This window comes from Mastomys coucha, unplaced genomic scaffold, assembly GCF_008632895.1.
Source record: "Mastomys coucha isolate ucsf_1 unplaced genomic scaffold, UCSF_Mcou_1 pScaffold14, whole genome shotgun sequence".
Taxonomy (NCBI): domain Eukaryota; kingdom Metazoa; phylum Chordata; class Mammalia; order Rodentia; family Muridae; genus Mastomys; species Mastomys coucha.
In genome coordinates this window covers 86,004,734-86,011,631 of record NW_022196896.1, presented here as the reverse complement: position 1 = coordinate 86,011,631, position 6,898 = coordinate 86,004,734, and positions in this window count along the sequence as shown.

The following is a 6,898-nucleotide window of genomic DNA, read 5'->3' as shown; positions in this document are numbered from 1 at the left end:
CCATGCAGAGGTAGTAAGAATAGTTATGTCTATCTAACCCGTGCAGCCAAAAGGCCTGCTAATAGCCAGGTCCTCGATTTCCAAGTTATCCATCTCCTATTCTGAGTCTCCTGGTTTCTGGCCACACTGCATAGATGTTGAAGAGAAAGGTTTTCTGTTAGAATTATATCAATAACAGTGTGGTTGTTTTGGTAAAGAAAAAAAAAATGTAGATAAATATGGAGCCAGAGGAAGGAGAGAAGAAACGTGATGTGGAGAGAAATTTATACCTATGCCAAAATCATCACACAGAGATCTTGGGAAATGCTAATTGTTCTTGTTCCGATTCTTCCTTGTGTCGCTCGATGCCAAGCTCCTCTGACCTGACACAGGCAATTCGTGTCTACTGCCAACATCCGTGAAACCACACAGGCTCTGACATCAAATTGGTCCGCAAGTCTCCATTTCAATCTAGAGCTTTGCTTGCTCTTTTTGCATTAAACCAAACCTCTCAGCCTTTGAAAATGCTAATCCCTCTGCCTAGAGTCCTTCTTTCCACTGCCCCACCACTCCCTAGCATGGTCTACCTGCCTCTTCAGCTGCTGCTCAGTTGAGAACGTTGGAAGGCCTTTTTTGTTAGCATTATCTATAAGGGCTTCCTCGTCTTAACCTGATTACTTTTTTCTTCATATCATTTATCACTGTAGAACATTTTATCGGGGTTAGTCCCTCTCATTAAAATGCAGTCTCCACAGGTTCTCAGTAAATACCAAGAATGAAGTTCAGGGCTTTGAAATTATCAATCTTAGCTTGCCATACCAGATGACTCTGTACCTCCGGGGAAGAGCTTATGATATTATTGGGGTGATACAGAGCAGAGTAAAGGCAAAAGAAGGCACAAGCCTTCCGAAGGCATCTTGCAGACGAATGTTTGCCTGTGTGGTTTCATGGATGTTGGCAGTAGATATGAATTGCCAGTGTCAGAAGCGTTTTTTGCTTTGATCCCATAGCATAGCATCCCCATCAGCATATTGAATGAAAATGAGGACCTGACTATTACTAAGTATGGTTGAGGAGAATAGTTTTATTGTAGAACATGGGGAAGAGAACAGCCAGAGGAAACTAGAAGAGTTGAGGCTAAACATGGCCAGCAAAATAGCTGGGGTCATGATAAGAGAGAGATAGAGTCAGAGAGACAGAGACAGAGAGACAGAGGGAGAGGGAGGGAGAGGGAGGGAGAGAGAGACAGATGGAGGGAAAGGGAGGGAGATGGAGGGAGAAGGAAGGAGAGAATGAGAACAAGGGAACCAGATGAGCCCAAATCCAAAATGGCTGAGCTATATAGGAATCTGTGAAGTGGAAGCCCAGCCCCTGGGGTGGAGAAGTATTGGGTAGGGGGTGGGGTGAGAAGTGCTGAGTGGAGTCAGGTTCTGAGTGAGACTTGTCCTGGGTTTCTTGGGGACAGACACATCCTTGCTTTAGTTTGTTTTGCTCTCAAGTTCTAGAGCTGGCAATGGTGAGAGGGTTCAGTGGTTAGGAGTGTATGCTGCCCTTAAAGAGGGCCAGAGTCTGATTCCAGCATCCACATCAGGCCTTGTAACTCCAGTTCCAAGGAACCCAACACCTCTGCCTCATCCAGCACACACTTGCACACAGAGAGAATTCAGAATAAAATCAGGGGCCTGAAGAGATGGCTCAACAGTAAAGAGCCCTGGCTGCTCTTCCAGAGGACCTGAGTTTGGTTCCCAGCCCCTAAATGGCAGCTCACAACTAACTCCTTTTTCAGGGGGAGTTACACCGACTTCCTCACACACGAAGTATGTGAAATTAAAATAAATAGATTTTAAAAACAAACAAATAAATAAAAACCCAGCTGGTCATGGATGCACACCTTTGATCCCATGGGATGCAGAGACAGGTGGATCTCTGAGTTCCAGGCCAGCCTGGTCTACAAAGGGAGTCCAGGACAGCCAGGGCTACACAAAGAAACATTGTCTCAAAAACTAAAACAAAGCTGGACAGCGGTGGTGCATGCCTTTAATCCCAGGAAGAGACAGGCAGATTTCTGAATTCAAGGCCAGCCTGGTCTACAGAGTGAGTTCTAGGACAGCCAGGAATACACAGAAACTCTGTCTCGAAAACACCAAAAAAAACCAAACCAAACCAAAACAAAACAAAACCCAAAACAACAACAACAACAACAACAAAAATAAAACAAAAAACAAAAAACAAAACAAAAACAAAAACAAAAAAAATCAGAAAGTAGAAGAGTAATTCTCCTACCACAGGCAGCAGAATTCACTTTACAATAAATTATCCCTCCTTGAAAGAGCCCTATCACAACGTACGTAGAGAGGCCAGTGGGGTGAAGTGCTCTCAGAACGATCCCTTAATTTTATGCACCATGTTTTAGGTCAGAATATATTAGCATTTGGTCTAAGGAACAGAACATTGAGGAAGAAAACTTCGAACCGCTCGCACAGCCAACAAAAGGGCCTGCCTGTTGTTGCCTGTGGCTTTATTCATCTGTCTGATAGAAGCTGGCGTTTGACATCAGAAAGAACAGTTTCCCACTGATTTCTCTTTCTAGCCTGGGCCTCCTAGAAGGGGTGAGGGGCGGTGGGGGGCTGAACCTCCAAGCAGAGGGCTGAACCTGAGGAAGGCCAGCAAGTGCATGATTGTACTCAGTGGCTTCCTGCCTGATTTTCCCTTCCTCTGCTTGGCTGCACAAGCACAGAGTTCTTAAGATTGCAGCTTCCCGGTAATAACAGCTCAATGGACACCAAAGAGAGTTTTTGACTGTGGTTAGGTCATAATTACAATTTCTTCTTTCTTTCTCCCTTCCTTCCCTTTCTTTTATTCTTTCCCCCTCGCCTTCTTCAAATGTGCTTAAAGTCAGGATTTTGACTCTCCTGGGCTACTTGCCTGAATTTATATTCTAGGAGTGCAGCATTAGACATGGTTTTAAGTGTTTCCAAGATGAGTAGAAGCAAGTGCCTTCAAGTCTGGCAGCTTCCTTTCCAGTTTCCCAGGAAGGGAGGGTCCAGAAGCAAAAGCAACAGTCTTTCTCTCCGATGCACCGTTCCTATGTCAAAACAGGATTCGTTAGGCTGCTTTACCCGATATGGTTTGGGTAGTCCAACGAGCACTGTCTTCACAATGGAAAGGCCTAGAACCTGACGTTCCTTTCTTTTAAAATTAATTATCTTATGTATGTGAGTACACTGTTCCATCAGATCTCCCCATTACAAAGGGTTGTGAGCCACCATGTGGTCGCTGGGAATTGAACTCAGGACCTCTGGAAGAGCAATCAGTGCTCTTAACCGCTGAGCCATCTCTCCCACCCCCAGAACCGGTAGTTCCTTAGGCCACGATGCTGGATGCTCAGCTGAGCAGGCCCTCTGCCAACTGGGCTCTTCTCTTCAGCACTTCTCATACTGAATTAGATCCTGGGAAGCCTTCTCCCGAAGTTTACAATCTACAGGAAGAGGTGGACATAGCTGGGTAAATAAATAGCTGCATGCTGAAAAGCTTTAGGTAAAGGAATGTGGGTGACGTTAGAAAAGTGGTCCTAAGGGCTAATTGAGGAAACGACGCTGGAAATGAACCCATGAGTTGGATAGAGTACTCATGCGTCCACTAACATGGAGATTTGCTGAGAAAAGAGCCGCTGTTTGAGTTTGTCATTATGGGAACATCACGGAGCGTACTTAGAAGCCTAGATAGTTTGGCTCAGCACACACCTAGGCTATAGGGGAAAGCCTATTGTTCTTAGGCAACAAACCTGTACTTCCGGTTTCTTTGCGGACAATGGTTAAGTATCTGTAGATCCAAGCATATCTAAACGAAACTGGCACAGGCAAATCCAGGCATGGTTGTACATGCCTGCTGCAATCCTGGCGTTTAGGCAGCTAAGGCCGGAGGATAGTGAATTTGGGGTTAAGTGTAGGCTACATAGCAAGACCTTAACAAAAAAGAACTTAAAAAGAAGGAAAAATAAAGTAAAACCATCACTTGAAAGCTGGGTGCGGTGGTTCACACCAGTAATCTCAGCATTTAGGAAGTTGAAGGTAGGAGGATCTGAAGGTGAAAATATACCCAGAAGCCAAACAAGACGTTGTTGGGTAAGAGCAAACTCACGGCTCCATCACAACTCGGCCCAATGCTGGGGCTCGAGTCCAGGGCCTGCAGAGGTTCACTGCCCTACGTTCTTCCCACCTTCTGCCTTTTTCTTGTCCCTGCCTGGCTGGCTCCAAGCCTGGATGAATTCAACCCTCCCTTTCAGGCACCTCCACTCAGGCTGTTAATAACAATCCACCACTGGGCAGGCAATGCTTTTCTGAGTTCATGGGTACATACAGTCGTCCACAGAGGCTATGTCCCACCTATGTGCTTCTTTTTCTCAGCACACAGTCTCATGCTTCGGGGAGAAAACAGCTTCTACCTGGAAGAAACGAGTGGTAAACCTACCCTAGCCTCCAGCTTGCCTGTTCTCATGTCCACTAAGGGGAGATCTCCTTTTCCTCTTTTAAGGTCAGTCTTTGCTTCCAGATGGATCCTTAGTTCCCTCTCTCCTCTCTTCTTTGTGACCTTGTCCTATGCTCATGTCTGCCCCCCTCCTCCTAGGCTGTTTCCCTTTAGCATATGAGCGTGCACACACCGCTCCCCTCAAACTAAAAAAAAAAATTCAACGAAAGGCCTCTCTGTCTAGTCCCCCTTTGCCATTCCAACTGCTGACTTTCAGTCCCCCATTAGAGTTTTCCTATCTCCTTTTTTACAAGGCTGCCTTTCCTGTTTCTAGAATACTTACTAAGACAGCCATGTGATGGATGCCTATACTCCTAGCACTTAGGTGTCTGAGGCAGGAGGACTGCATGAGTTTAAGGCCAGCCTGGATTATACAACAATATCTCAGAAAGAGAAAAACCGAAGAAACCAGATGTAGTGGCACATTGTGCCCTTGAAGGACAGTGGCAAGAGAATTCCTTCAAGTTTAAGGCTGGTTTAAGGTCTACATAGGGAGCTCCAGGCCAGCAGGTCCTGTTGCACAGGGAGCCCCAGACAAGCCAGGCCTTGGAGCACAAAACCCTTTCTAAAACAATGAAGCAAGGTAGAATACTCATTTTTGATTGCTGACCTGGCCTGCAGGTCACGTTATTCGGAGGGGGGAACGAGGAGGGTCACAACCTGTGAATAAAGAATGGGCGAGAGAGAGACAACAGGACTCAAGGAAGCATTGCTTGTCAAGAGCCGTTTACTTAGTGCAGCCGAGCATATTTAAAGCAAAAATCTTGGAGGGGAGGGGGAGAGGAAGGAGGGAGATGGAGGGTTACAAAATCTTCTGGGGTTGAGCTCCGGTGTGACGGGTGGGAAGTGGGTGGATGACAGGTGGAGAGGGGGTGGATTTCTGTGAATGTTCTTTTCCCAGGGCCAAGCCGGATCCTTGTGATTGTCAGGCAGGATGTTAATCTCAGGGTTCACATCCTTGTGATTGTCAGGCAGGATGTTAATCTCCGGGTTCTCAATTAGCTGGGGCAGGATATTTATCTCAGGGCTCTCATGGTTCCCAACAGATTACCTTCCTTTATCTTGTCAAATGTCAAGTCTCACTCATAAACCACTAGAAAAGTAAAAAGAAAAAGAGACTTATAGTGGATTAGTTTATTCCCTTGAGGAAATTAAGGACCCTTAGGCAGGGTCAGTATGAGGTTAGAAAGACTATAGATGATCCTGGGAAGAGCAATATGGAACCAGTGGTGGAGACATAGACCTATAATTTTACCACCTGGAAGGCTCCTAGGAAGGAGGAGTGCAGCAAGTTTGAACATACATACATACTATATAGATATATGTGTATATATATATATATATATATATATATATTGCAATATCTCACTATATATACATGTGTGTATATATATGTATGTGTATATATACATTGTGTGTGTATATATGTATGTATATATATATTGTGTATATATATATATATACATTGTATATATACACACAAACACACACACACACCATACATATATATATATAGTGAGACCTTGTCTCAAAACAAAAATCCAGCCAGATGAGGTGGTGTACACCTACAATCTCACCTCAGGGACATGAAAGACAGGAGGATATAGAGGTCATGGATGTAGACTCATCTACATAGTGAGTTTGAGGATATCCTGGGCTACATAAAACATTATCTCAAACAAACAAAATAATGGGGCCAAGGGTTGAAGAGATGGTTCATGGGTAAGAGCACTAGCTGATCTTACAGAGGACCCAGGTTTAATTCCCAGCACCCACATGACAGCTCTCATCTGTCTGTAACTCTAGTTCCAAGGGACCTGCTACCCTCACACAGACATACATGCAGGCAAAACACCAACCCACATAAAAATAAATAAATCTTTAAAAATCTTTTTTTAAAAAATAGGGCCAACAAGATGTCTTTGAAAGTAAAAGCACCTGCTTCCAAACATGAAACTTGAGTTTGATCCCCGGGTCCTATAGGGTGGACGGGAAGAGATGACTCCCAAAAGATTTCCCGATTGCCAAACATGTGCCATGGCAAATATATGTCTACACATACACACATACTCATCATACATGCACATATAAGCTTTCCTTTCTTTTTTTGTTTTTTTGTTTTTGTTTTTTTGAGGCAGAGTTTTTGTGTATAGCCCTGGCTGTCCAGGAACTCACTCTGTAGACCGGGCTGGTCTTGAACTCAGAAATCTGCCTGCCTCTGCCTCCGAAGTGCACCAAAGGCATGTACCACCACTCCTGGCTCTTTTTTTCTTTTTTCTTTTTTCTTTCTTCTTCTTCTTCTTCTTCTTCTTCTTCTTCTTCTTCTTCTTCTTCTTCTTCTTCTTCTTCTTCTTCTTCTTCTTTTTCTGAGACAGGGTTTCTCTGTGTAGCC